General features: G+C 37.8%; 1 protein-coding gene across 3 annotated transcripts in view; it reads left to right on the forward strand.

Annotated features, from left to right (window-relative positions):
• Window positions 1-14,151, forward strand: part of NPSR1 (neuropeptide S receptor 1) — a 168,572-nt gene that overhangs the window by 115,756 nt on the left and 38,665 nt on the right. The gene's annotated exons all lie outside the window — the stretch shown is intronic.

Genomic DNA, 14,151 nt, shown 5'->3' on the forward strand with positions numbered 1-14,151 from the left:
TGAAATATCTCATAGAAAGAACAACTGACATAGAAAACAGATAGAAGAGAAATACTTTAAGAATCACTGGACTAGCTGAAAGCCAATGAATCCAAAAAAAAAAGTGCCTAGACCTCATATTTCTTTTTTTAATTTATTTTTAATTTTCAACAATCACTTCCATAAGATTTTGAGTTTTAAATTTTCTCCCCCTCCCTCTCTACTCCCCTCCCCAAAATAACATGCAATCTGATATATAGGCTCTACATACACAGTACTATTAAACATATTTTCACGTTAGCTAGACCTCATATTTCAAGAAATCTTGAAAGAAAACTTTCCAAATCTCTTAGAACCTTAGGTCAAAGCTGAAATTGAAAGAATCCAGTGGTCACCTCCTCAAAGAAACCCCGACATGAAAATCACCGGGAATATTATATGACTAAAATCGACAGCTCCCAGGTCAAGGAAAAAAAATACTATGAGCAGACAAAAAGAAAGAATCTAAGTACTGAGGAGCCACAACCTGGATCACAAAAGATTTAGCAGCCACCAATTTAAAGAACTGAAGAACTTGGAATATGGTATTTGAGAAGACAAAAGATATAGCCTCTAGTTCTACCCTTCTAGGGCCAAACTGAACAAGTCTAATGCCTCTTCTATACAATGACTTTTCAAAAATTTAAATGTAGCTCCTTTACAGGACTATCCACTCTTCAGTATTCATTCACCATTACCATCCTTTGTTCCCATATTCTTTTTAACCTCTAGGTGAGTGATGATTTGATTTTATGTACAAAACCTCATTCTGTATTAGATAACAAGGCAACTGGTTCCTTACATCCTGTGTTTGTTAGTGGATTTATTGGTACATCAGAAAACTTGATCTAAACTGCTCTCTTATGTAAACCAAACAGCTTCCCTAACAAGAATCTGCCCTAAATCATAACAGAGAAATGGTCATCTAAACTTTGCTTGACAGTGCTTTGTGAGGAGAGATCTGTTATATACCAATAGAGCCGTTCTACTGCCTCTGTAAAATGTATCCCTTTGTTTTCAGCCTTGTAGGATTTTCCTTAGTATTTATGAAGTGACAGGACCCTAACTGCCCGAAGTCAGCAGGGCCACTTCCACAGGTAGAATACACCTATAAATAGAAAGATCCTAGAGGAAACTAAGGCAAAAAAAAAAAGAGGAAGAATTCACTGCAATGGGGCTAAAGCCTGTAGTTCAGAGGTTCTGAACTTTTTTGTGTCATGAACCCTTTGGGCAGTCTAAGGAAGCCTATGCACCCCTTTTCAGAGTGGCGTGTTAAAACACACAAAATAAAGGAGGCTAAAAATGAAACCAAGTAGAATGAAACATATTTATCAAAATATTTTTAAAACTAAGTTCATGGGTCCCTGGTTAAAAAAGTTGTTCTAAAGGAAGGCAGGATAATGTGTGAGGAAGAGCCCTGGCCTTTGACCAGGTAAATCTTGCCTTCATTTCTGGATTGTCCACTTTGTAACCTATTATTGTTTGGGGCAAGGAGCTTCATTTCTCTGGGCTTCATTTTACTCCTTTTAAAAATGAAGATAATCTTATTTTTGTATCATTATGAAATTTACTTGATTTGTGGCTACTGTTGTTAGGAAATAATTCACAGTATTAACAGCATAATACTTTCATTATTGAATTTATAGAGTTGTTGGAAGGAAATTACTTTGTTCATGTCCATGTGGAAGTTGTCATCTGATACTCAAATAGAAAGGATGAGGTCAAAGAAAGGGGAAAATGGAAGAAAAATGAAAGTTGTGGTCAGGGATATCTACCTGTCTGAAAATGGACATCTCCCTCTCTAAAACCCTTAAAGTAAAGGTTTCCAGGTATTATTAATCAGTTTATTAACTAGGCTAGCCAATAATCAATAAATTGATGGTCAGTGGTTTCTCTCAGTAACCAAACGTGCCAAGGGAGACTCTGAAAAACCTTAAATCAGGTGTACACCTTCTGACAGGGAACATGCCTGACAGGTGAAATTCAACCCTGATTGGTGGATGTTTAATGAGGAGGTAGACTAAAAGTCTCCTCCTTCTGAGAACCTGGCTTGATCACGAGACTCAGATGTCTCAAGGTATCTGGGCAGGGGCAGCCATTCCATCTGGATCTCTCTGGCTAGTTTTCTTCTTCATGAGTTTAGGGTTGCCCTAAAAATCTAATGGAAGGGATCAAGGACAGTATTTCCTTACCCCAAGCAAAGGACTCACCCAGACTGGATTCTGTTTATACTCTAAACCGAAATCTAGCTTCCCAGTTCCAACCTAGTCAGTTGTCCAACTCAGTCACTTCAGAGAGTGGCTGACCTTTTCAGGAATGGAATCTTAACAAAAATAGGAGGAAAAAGATGTATCACAAATTAATAACTAGTTATTAGTATAATTGTATAATATTAATTTCTCTTATTCCTTTCCACCCACTTACATAGCCACCCTCCCTCTCAGTCCTGATCCTTATAATTTCTCATCTAAACTATTGAAATAGCCTCCTAATTGATCTCCAAGTTTCTCTTTGTCCTCTTTCCAATCTATTTTCTACTCAACTGCAAAACAAACTTCTTAAGTCACATTCATAGATGTTACCCTGGTACACTACCCATCTACCCCTACTCAACAAGCTTCATTAGCTCCCCATCACTGATAAGATAAAATGCAAACTCCTCATCTAACTCTCTAGACTTTTTTTCATACTACTTTTCTTCATGCGTTTTGTATTTTCACCAAACTGGACCACTAAACAGTTTCCTAAGAGTGATACACTCTCAGCAACCTCCATGCATTTTCACAAGCTGTATCTCGTATCTGGAATGCCCTGCCTCCTCATCTTTACCTCATATCTCTTTTCTTCCTTCAAAAATTATATTGGATTCCATCTTCTATGTGAAACCTTACCTGATTTCCCTAGGTGTTAGTGCTCTCCCCTCCCTTCAGTTTTCTTGTACTATAATTGCACACATATTTCATCTCCCATTAGAATGTAAGCTCCCTGAATGCAGAGACTAGATTTTTTTGTCTTTGTAGCCACATAATCTAACATAGTACTTCACACATAGCAGTTACATTTGTGGAGTTTAATCTTACAGCAAAGCAACCCCAGGCCTGGAAAGAAAAGAGTGGATATGACAGTCATTGTGGATAATCAGTGTCCACATAACCACTTTCCTTCTTTCTTCTTCAGTGTTTTCCTGTTACAAAGACCCTTAGGATTAAGGCTAGTTACACCCTTTCCAAACATTAAACCCTTTCCAAAACTCCAATCAATATGAACAAACCACCTTGTCCAGAATTCTGAATACAAACTGCCCCTATGTTACCTGATTGTCAGTTCTTATTATTGTCATTTATCTGAAAGAAGTGTTACGAGACAAAGCGAAAGCCTTCGGAAAGGAAAGCAAATGTATTCTTTCCTAATTTCATTATAAAGCAATATCTTCTAAAGACACATATGTCATTGCCAAAATCCAGCAGGGAAACTGGAAATGTCCATTCCATTAAATTCAACCTTGACTTATAGAGGGGGAAATCGTAGCTCTAAATTGAACTGGGTTGGCCAGGCCACCCATTTTCTCCACCAATTATCTGTTAAAAAGCTCTTTGAGAGAAGAGGCACCTACGTTCCCCCTCAGTTATCTGCGCTAAGGTGCATAGGCACTAGATGCTAGCAAGGTTTACCACGCTCTTCCAACAAGGAAAGAATTTGTAATAGCATCTGAAAAAGGGAGATATCCTAAAGGAATTCCAGATCTTCATCCCCCACCAGAAATAGTTAATGAGGCTATCCCACCTCCAATCTGTCAAAGGTCAGTATTCTTTCCTCCTAGGGCTTTTTTTCAAAGTAGTCAATAGAGTGCCTGACTCATTGACTCCCACTAGATAAACACAGCATTTTGCTCCAGAGAAGAGTAGTTAATGAAAACTACTGGGCATGCCGACAGAATCTCAGAGTTAGACCTCAGAGGCCATCTTGTGTAACCTATATCTAAAAAGCTTACCCATTACAACATACCAGTAAGCAGTCATCCCATCCCTCCCTGAAATCCTTCAAGGTGGGACAATCTGTCAGCTTCCAAGCAAGGAAGCCAGCACTACTTTGGGACATATCTCATGGGCAGGAAATGTTGCTGTTTGGTTTTTTCTAACACCAAGCCAAAATGTGTTTCTTTTCTTCTTCTACCCTTTGCTTCTGGTTCATCCCTCTGGAAACTAACAGAACAATCCTAATCCTTCAATACCACAGTCATTCAAAAACTTGAAGACAGCTATCACATTCTTCTTGAGGCTTCTCATCTCCAGGGTAAACCTCCCCAGTTATTTCAACTGATCCTCATGTCACATGGACTTCGCTAATTCAGTGGTGCTCCTCTGCACATTCGCCAATTTATCAATGTCCCTTCTAACATGCAGTTCCCAAAATTAAACACAACAAATTAAGCATACATGACCATTAGAGAGTACAGAAGGGCTAGTACCTTACATCTAGAATAAGGACTTCCTTATTCCTGGAAGCTATGTTTGTCTTAATGAAGCTGAAGATTGCAAAAGGTTATTTTTTTTATCTAGCATATCACACTCTTGACTCACATAGAATTTGTGGTCCCCTAAACCCCCAGTCTGTTTCAGACATATTGCCATCTAGTCATGCCTCCTGATTCATACTTGCAGAGTTCATTTTTTTTTTCAATCTAGGCGAGATACAAAAAGCAATGATCAAGAGACAGGTAGGTGATGCAGTGGATGGAGCACCAGCCCTAGAGTCAGGAGGACTTGAGTTCAAATCCAGCCTCTGACACTTGACATTTACTAGCTGTGTGATCCTGGGCAAGTCACTTAACCCCAATTGCCTCACATACATCAAGCTGGCAGCTAGGGGCAGGGGGAATACTGGACTTGGAACCATAGAGATCCAGTTTGAATCCTGCCTTAGATACTTAAAAGCTGCGTAACTGAGCAATTGAACATGATCTCAGTCAAGCTCAGTTTCCTCATTTGTAAAATGAAGATAATAACAGTCCCTACCTCACAGGGCTGTTATAAGGATCAAATGAGGTGATATATGTGAAGCATACTGTGAACTCTTAAGTACTATATAAATGTTAATAGCAGTTAGCCTTTATAAGACACTCTAGTGTTTACTGAGCACTTTATATATCTTACTTCATTTAATCCTTATACAGCCTCATCAAGTAGATGCAATTATTATCTGTTTTACAGATGAGGAAACAGGGAAGAAAAACCAAGTGACTTGCCCCAGGTCACATAGCTTATAAGTGTGTGAGCGAGGATTTGAAATCATCTTCTCAATTCCAAGTCCAGCACTCTAACCACTGTAGCACCTAGTTGCCTCATTATGCTAACCAGAAGATGAACAAAATTAATAGAAGCAAAGCCGCAGCAGCTGAGGACTAGCAAAATTGATCCATAGCCTTAAAGTGATAATACAACCAATTGATCATGTCTGGTTGACTCTTATTAGAATTACACCACCCCCGATGGCCTGCATTTGATCTAAGGGCATAGCTGAGACAGCCTTGCCTCTGTCCTGCCTGATCTCATCTATGTACTTTTCTATCACTAAGATTAGAAGCTTCTGAGGAAAGGAGCAATATTATTTTTCATGTTCACATCCTTAACACCTAGCCTAGGTTCTTGCACACTGGAAAGCTTAATGAATATTCACTGAATCAGACTTCATTGAATCAAGTCAAACTAAACTGAATTGAACTGAATTAAATCAATAGGACAGTCATGGCTGTCCTTTATCATGGCTCTGCCACTTATTAGCTATGTGACTATCTACAAGTCAATTAAGGTCTCCGGGCTTCAATTTCTTTGCCTACAGAATGAAAAGGGGCCTCTGAGGACCTCCTCCAGCCTTCTGATCCGATGATTTGCATGGCGGTTGGGGCTCACGGCATACATTTATGACATAGCTGACCAGTATAAGGATGTATACAGTCTGAGGCTATACAGACCAGTGATAACTAGCCATTACAGAATCCAAGCCATTACATTGGCCTCAGTATCTCCATACTCTAACCGACCTAAGTTAAATAATTGAATCATCTCAAAAATCCTATTTCCATGAGATTTCTTAAGTGACTAATCCAGAATGCAAGAAATATTAGATACCACTAGTGCACTCCACTGTCAATCTTAGAAAAGGCAGCTGCCTACTTTGTATGACTTTAGAGGCACAAAAAAGTGTTCTTTCTGTCCTTCCAAACTGTCCCCTCACATAAAATTACATTTACAAGGAACAGTCTTTTTTTCTCCATTCTTTTCTTTTTTTTCTTTTTTATTATTTTCTTTTGATTTATCAGCAATCACTTCCAATAAGCTTTTGTGTTTTAAATTTTTCTCCCTCTCCCTACCCACCTCCCTCCCCAAGATGGCATGCAGTCCGATATAGGCTCTACATATACATTCCTATTAAACATCTTTTCACGTTAGTCATATTGTAAGGAAGAATTTAGAACCAATAGGAGGAACCACAAGAAAGAGGAAACAAAACAAAACAGAAGGAAAAAAGGAGTACATAATATGATTCCATCTGCATTCAAACTCCATAGTTCTTTCTCTGGCTGTGGATAGCATTTTCCATAATGAGACTTTTGGAGATGTCTTAGATCCTTGCATTGCTGAGAAGGGCTAAGTCTATCAAAGGCAGTCATCGTACAACATGGCTGTTACTGTGTCCAACGTTCTCCTGGTTCTGCTCACTTCACTCAGCATCAGTCCATACAAGTCTTTCCAGGTTTTTCTGAAGTCTGCCTGCTCATCATTTCATTCATATACCACATATACCACAACTTGTTCAGCCATTCCCTAGTGGGATAGTCTTTCTTTACACAATTAGCTATCTTCAGGTAATCAACAAACATTTATTGGCTACATGTACTCATTTATGTGCCAGATAAGATCCTTACAGATTACACTTAAAAGATAAATTCCCCAAGGCAGGGATGACGCATAACTTAGGCTCAATTAGGTATAATTCAGGTATGAAATCCTAAGAGAAAAGAGGAGAAAAGATAACAGATGTTAGACACCTGAAGACCATATAAGAACAATGGGGAGAAGGGAAGAGGGACAGCTGTAGGTATGCACAGGCGCATTCAAATATTTGGAGGACTGACGTGTGGAAGAAGGATTAGGCTTGGCTTTTTGGTTGGTGGGTTGGTTTTGTTCTGCTGCAAGGGTAAGGGAAAATTCCCTAACAATTAGAACTATCTAAGAATAATGGGCTTTCTCAGGAGATGATAGATAGATAGATAGATAGATAGATAGATAGATAGATAGATAGATAGATGGATAGATAGATGGATGGATGGATGGATGGATAGATAGATAGATAGATAGATAGATAGATAGATAGATAGATAGATAGATGATGGATGGATGGATGGATGGATGGATAGATAGATAGATAGATAGATAGATAGATAGATAGATAGATGATGGATGGATGGATGGATGGATGGATAGACAGACAGACAGACAGAAAGATAGGTAGGTAGATAGATAGATGGATGGATGGATAGATAGATAGATGATAGTGTTTTAAAAAGGCTCAAGAGACATAATTTCTGAGTAACTTAATCATTTTATTAATAAGGCCACAAAGTTTATTAATAAAACCATGGTCATCCTTATGTTTAGTCATCTCTGTTAGACCAAAAACCTCTATGGCAGTGGACTCACAGTTTATATGCCCTTGGAAGATCGGGTGTTCCTCAGGGTGACAACCAACACTGATTAACAATTAATGAGAAAATGAATATTACAATGAAAGGATGGGCTATATTACAATGAGGGTCTTGGGGTACCTTGGGTCACCCAAATCTTGACCAAAGAGGCTTATCAGTGTCCATATCAGCTGTCTGACAAAAGGGAGGATCCACATTTTCCCAGATCTATCTGAGCAAACACAGTGAGCAAGAATGCACCTATTAGCCCGAACTCAGAATTTCTTCTGCTGTGTGATTAGATCTTGGCCAGGGTTTCTGGATAAGGAAGTATAAAAGGGGGAAAACCTTGGTTCTGATTCAATAATTAGTTATTAAATACAAGAGAGAAATAATCATTTTTCACGACAGATAGATAAGAATATTCATTAAGTGATTGCTATGTGCCAGTCATTGTGCCCTAGGTTATTATTATTGTTGTTATTATATTACATGATTATATAATATTTTATTATATATTAGCACTAGGAATAAAAATATTAGAGACTAAGACAGTTTTTGTCATCAAGGAGCTTCCAAGGGGGAAGACAGCACATAAAGGTGAGCTGAAAGTAGAGGAGGGTTCCCTGGTTGGTGCCATGTGGATAAGACTGCAGGTTGTTTGGGGGCAGCCCAGACCTGCTCAGATTACAGAAAAACCTCACTATCTAAGCTGAGGAAGCCAGGGGTGAAGTTCAAGTTTCTGGTGAGGTGGAGATGATTGGAAAGTAGGGCTCCAGTGAGATTGTTAGGGACAATTGCTGCACTGGTACAGTTGTATTAAATAGCCTTCAAGATTCCTTCTAAATGAAATTTTGGAGGATTATGTGAGAAATGGAAGCGAGGCTCCTTGAAAACAGACCTTCACAAATTTATTTGGGTCTGGTCCTAATACACTCAATACCATCTGCAGATTAGATTTATGGCATTCAATGTGGTACAGAGCAAAGGCATCAAACTCACAGCTGGCTTGCACAATTCTGGAATGCAGCTCAAACTAGATTAAAATGCAATTGGGAAATGTTTAACAAAATAGACAAAAATACAGTGCAACACATATAATGTTAATTTGTGGTTTTCTAAATTAATATGCCAGAGATCCTTTCTATTGGAGTTTGACACCACTGGAAGATTAAGGAAAATAGGATTCTCTCCTATAACCTTACCGCACAATTGTGGATGACTCAACTCACTATTTGTTTTTGTGAGGCACTTGGGGGCAAGTGACTTGCCCAGGGTCACATAGCAACTCAACTCATTTTTATGTGCCTCAGTTTCCTCATATGCAAGATTAAATGATTAGACTGCATGACTGCTTAGATCCCACCCAGATCTAACAATCTGAATCTAAGAGGTTAGAATGATTCATTTCTTCCACTGTCTTGGACCATATAAGGGGAAAATCTTGTAGGTAGGATGACAGATCAATCAATAATGTAATAATCCTTACTAGCTACCTGAAATCCAGAGTGATTAATAAGCTTTGATGATAAAATACAAGGACCTCCTGCCTCCCCTTCGGTTCCCATGGCTACAGTAGTATTTGGTTGTGGCAACCTTTGATTTCCTCTTGTTGAAAGCTAACAGCCCAGAAGAGGAATATAATTCTCTTTGAAAAAACAAAAAGGCTCCCTTTGGCAGGGAAGGAAGGCAGAAAACATTCCTTTTGTGACGGAACCTGGCTGCTCACTTTAGCAGGGATTCTTAGCAGTCCAATTAAATCAAACTGGCAAACTAGTTCTTTTCTTTCCACCTCAGATTATGCTGACAGCAATGCAGGGTTCGTTTCACTGGCACAGAAGGTCATGCCTTCTGATGTGCACCAGGCTACATGGCTGTCTTCACTGAGACTGAGGAGAAAAGGACCAAGAGGGACTTTGAATGTTAATATGAAGTCCAAAGCCACTGAGATGCCAATATCTCTTGGGCAAAGAAGATATTGAACAAAGGTAAAATGTCATCTTTATGGGAAATTGATTTAGTCCAAGTTGAAAATGCCTTTATGAATCAACCTATTCTTAGCCATGTTTTATCAGAGGAACCAGTAGAAGCTACAGTTCTTGCAGTCCTAAATATCAGAAAAATATTACTTAATACATTTTGTCTACAAGATCACCTAAAACTTTCTTAGTGTTAGATATATTTGATATAGTTATTCAAGGCTAAGAAATCTAACAGAAGGAGTGGAGAGTAATATCATGCCAGGAAGATGTAGTAAACCTGTGTATAAAATCATAGTGAAGTGTGCTTTGGTGATAGTAAGAAAACACAGAAGTTATTTCGCTGGGAGAATACACTATAGAACACCATTCCAAACAGAAGGTATGGATGATACATTCCCAAATTAGATCATAAAACTGCACAGAGACGCTATAGTAGTGGAAATGAGACATGTTGAAGCTTCATTCTTTTAAAAAAAAGGATCAAAGCACCTGATAAACATTATTAGAATAGAAACTCTTTGAGATCAAAGATTATGTACTATTTATCTTTGCATTCCCCTCAGCACCTAATAAATGTTTAAATGAATTGAGTTCTTAGCTTTTCCTTGTCAACAATTTCCTCTATCATAAGGTAGAAGTACCAATGAACAAAATTATTCTCCCACTTAATTGTGACCAACCAAAAAGAAGGTGTTGGTGAAGTAGCAGTGACCATGATATTGTAGCCAAATAATAACCAAGCTCTTGATCAGAGCTTACAAAATCAGTTTTCAAAAAAAATTCAGAAATTAGTAATAGGTATGGTCACACGGCCACAAAAATGAGAAAGACCTGGACTCAGAATTCCAGATAATACCAGATTTCACTTTCAATGAATATGAAGAGTAAGAGGAATTCCTTGGTGAACTGCAAAGATCATGCTGTATCTGTGTCTTTGCCATTGGAAGCAACAGCTGGGCAAGCCAAAATTCCAGATCAACCTCCTTCCTAGAAGAGGCAAAGATGGGAGGGCTAGAGAGAAGCTACTCCAGTTCATAAGGGAGAATGAAGTGCTTCTTCAAAGAATGGCATAATGGCTCATAAAGAAAAAGAAAGAAGAGAACCGGAGGAACCAGAGGAAAATTCTAAGTTGTGTAAGGACACTAGAGGGTCAAGAATGTGACTCAGAGAAAAATAGGGAGGACCATGAACCTTATGAGCTATTAGCTATAGGTGTGAGAGGTAGAGGGTAAACTTATACCTTCTGAGGAGAAAGTAACTTGTGCTCCCAGTCCTGAAAATTGTAACCCACAGATGTCACCAGAAATAGTCACTGATCCCCCAGGAATAGAAGAAGATACAGGTATTGACAGTTAGTGATTTCCTACTAAGGGAAACCATGACAATCATATGCTGACCTAACCTATAAATAGAGAGGTCTACTCTCTAACCTAGATGAACCTCTGGCAGGTGACAGAAAAATTCCCAATACTGGTCAAAATCAACCCAGTAATAACTACCCACATACCTACCACTGATGATTAACTTGGAAGGGGGAGGGGGAAGGAGAGAAAAAAGCTTATGAAAAAGAACTTAGAAAGCAGGACCAAGGATCACGAAGTCCTGTCAATAAAGTGACAATGGGGACATAGGTGGCATTTACACCCTAAATTCCAAATTTCTCAAGTTCCTTCCAATGAGGCAAATTTTGGCTCACTCATGCCTGCCCATGTGTGCTCCTTTTGTCTATACCATCGCATCCATTCAACACAAGAGATCCTGCTGCCATTTGAAGTAACTTGCTGATTAAGAAGATGAATCCAAGAATGGGGTTTCAATTGTTAGGCCATGATTAAAATCTAACAATGATGATTTCTTGGCCAGAGATAGAATGTACCTTATAAGAATTGGTCAAATGTATTTGTCTGAAGTCATATACATCCAATCAAGAGCCCTATGAAATGAAATGGGTGAAGGCTAACCATGCATATATTCCAAGTCAGATATCACAGGAAAATGAATACACAAGTAGATAGAACTAATAATTCACAGATGATCTCTTATTGGGGATTACAAAGTGAATTCTTCTTCATAAATTCTGTAGGGAGTATGGCTTGTTTCATTTTGTGGCTTTGTATCCTTGACACTTAACATAGTATCTGGCACATAGGAGTTACTTAATAAATAATTGTTGATTGATTGGACAATGCTTAGACCAAATGGCCTCTGAGGACCCAACTCTAATACTGAAAGCTTGTGATTTGAGAGAGTCATTTGATACTAACCTAATTTCTCTTTTCTGCTATAAACACCACTTACCTATTTTACACAGAACATGTGAACATAGAATCAAGGACTAGAAGGAAACCTAGAAGTCATCCAGTCCGATCTCTTCATTTAGCAGATTAGTAAATAGAAGAATTTAGGTATTTTCTTGATGTTACACATGGATTTAATAAAAAGAGCTGGATTTCAATTCTAGATCCTCATTCAATTTGTGCTGTTGTTGCCACTGTACCTTAGTCTTTCATTATGGGGTAGTGGGGAATTCAAGGATCTGAGAATCAGACCAAGGCTGCAGTTTGCCACTAACATGCTGTATGAACTCCATTTGGTTCTTTCATCTATTTGAGCCCAGTTTCCTCTTCTGTAAAAACAGACTTTAAAAAGTGATTATTTTAATGTCCCTTAGAGTTTTAACATTCAGTGACCACACAGTACTCCTTCTGCCATGCCTCAATATATCTGGCCCATTACTCAACCTTTCTTTGTGCCCTCTCATCTCAGAAAGAGAGATGCTCTTATTTTCCAAGACTAATGCCTTTCCATAATCCATTAATCCCTTCTCTCATTCATTTCCAGTGAAGAAGAAAAGGGGTACATGTCTAAGAGACTGATTAGAATGCACAAAGAGCTCATTTAGCATCTGGAATTTTTTAAAGACACATATAGAACATAAAGAAAAATTACCTGCAAGGGTAGGTAATTATAGATGATACAAAATAATGGCACAGTCCTGCAAGAATAATGTCAAAAAGTGTCCAAACTCCAAGTTATCTGAAGTTGGCAGTGAATTCTGAGAACATGAAAAAGAGCTTTAAAAAATTGGAACCAACCGGATACTTTCTAGAGCTAAACACAATAATAGCAAATTTCATTTTGAGAAAGAAAAAAATTCTCATTTTGAGAAACTCCATTTTTAGATTCATCTTCTTAATCAACAGGTTACTTTCTATCTTCAAATGGCAGCAGGACCTCCTGTGTTGAATGGATGGGATGGTATAGACAAAAGGAGCACACATGGGCAGGCATGAGTGAACCAAAATTTGCCTCTTGGAAGGAACTTGAGAAATTTGGAATTTAGGGTGTAAATGCCACCTATGTCCCCATTGTCACTTTATTGACAGGACTTTATAATCCATGGTCCTGCTTTCTAAGTTCTTTTTGATAAGCTTGTTTCCCTCCCCAAGTTAATCACCAATGGTAGGTATGTGGGTAGTTATTATTAGACTAAGTTTGACCAATGTTGGGAATTTCTCTGTTACCTGACAGAGGAACATCTAGGTAAGAGAGTAGATCTCTCTTTTTGTAGATTAGCTCAGCATATGATGTCATGGTTCCCCTTAGTAGGAAATCACTAACCATCAATATCTGTATCTGCTTCTATTCTATCACAAAAGAAATAATGAAAGGGTAATGGTGCTTCTTGACTTCTAATAACATTACAAAGAAAGTATCATCAAAACAGTTGGATATTGATTAAAAATAGAAAAATAGATAAATGAAACAGACTAGGTAAAAATAATTAGAAAGAATTTTATTCAGTAACTGTTTTTGTTTTAAGTCTGAGAATGTAAACTTCTTAGTGAAGAGCTCACTCTTTATGAAAATGGCTGGGAAAACTGGGCAGCAACATGGAAAAAATTAGATTTAGACCAACATACTGCACAACATGTCAAAATAAGCTGAAAATGAATACTGCAAGTCAGACTTTAAAAATGTGAAGAGAACCAAAGGAATGCTTTTTCACATCTAAGGCAAGGAGGATAGTTCTTTATCAAAACAGGGTCAGAGGCAAACACGAAAAATAAAATAAATATTTTTCATAAAATTTAATGGAAAAGTTTTTTAATTAATGAAATCAATGCAACTAGGCTAAGAAGTAGAGCTGTTGAATGGAAAAATATTTGCATACAATACCTCTGATTAGTGTCTGATATTTAAGCTACAGAGAATGAATTAAAATACGTAAGACTGAGAGCCATTTTCCAAAGTATAAATGGTTAAAGTATATGAAAAAATTTCTTAAGAGGTAAATTGAAAACTATTTAACAAATACATGCTCCAAATCACAATCATGAGAAATACACATGAAAACAATTTTAGGTTTCACTTTATATCCAGAAAACTTACAGAAATAATAAAAGATGGAAATAGTTAAGAGACCATAGAAAATAGCATACTAATACATTTTAAGGAGATCTATGA

This window comes from Phascolarctos cinereus, unplaced genomic scaffold, assembly GCF_003287225.1.
Source record: "Phascolarctos cinereus isolate Bilbo 61053 unplaced genomic scaffold, phaCin_HiC Scaffold_4;HRSCAF=312, whole genome shotgun sequence".
NCBI classification, from domain to species: domain Eukaryota; kingdom Metazoa; phylum Chordata; class Mammalia; order Diprotodontia; family Phascolarctidae; genus Phascolarctos; species Phascolarctos cinereus.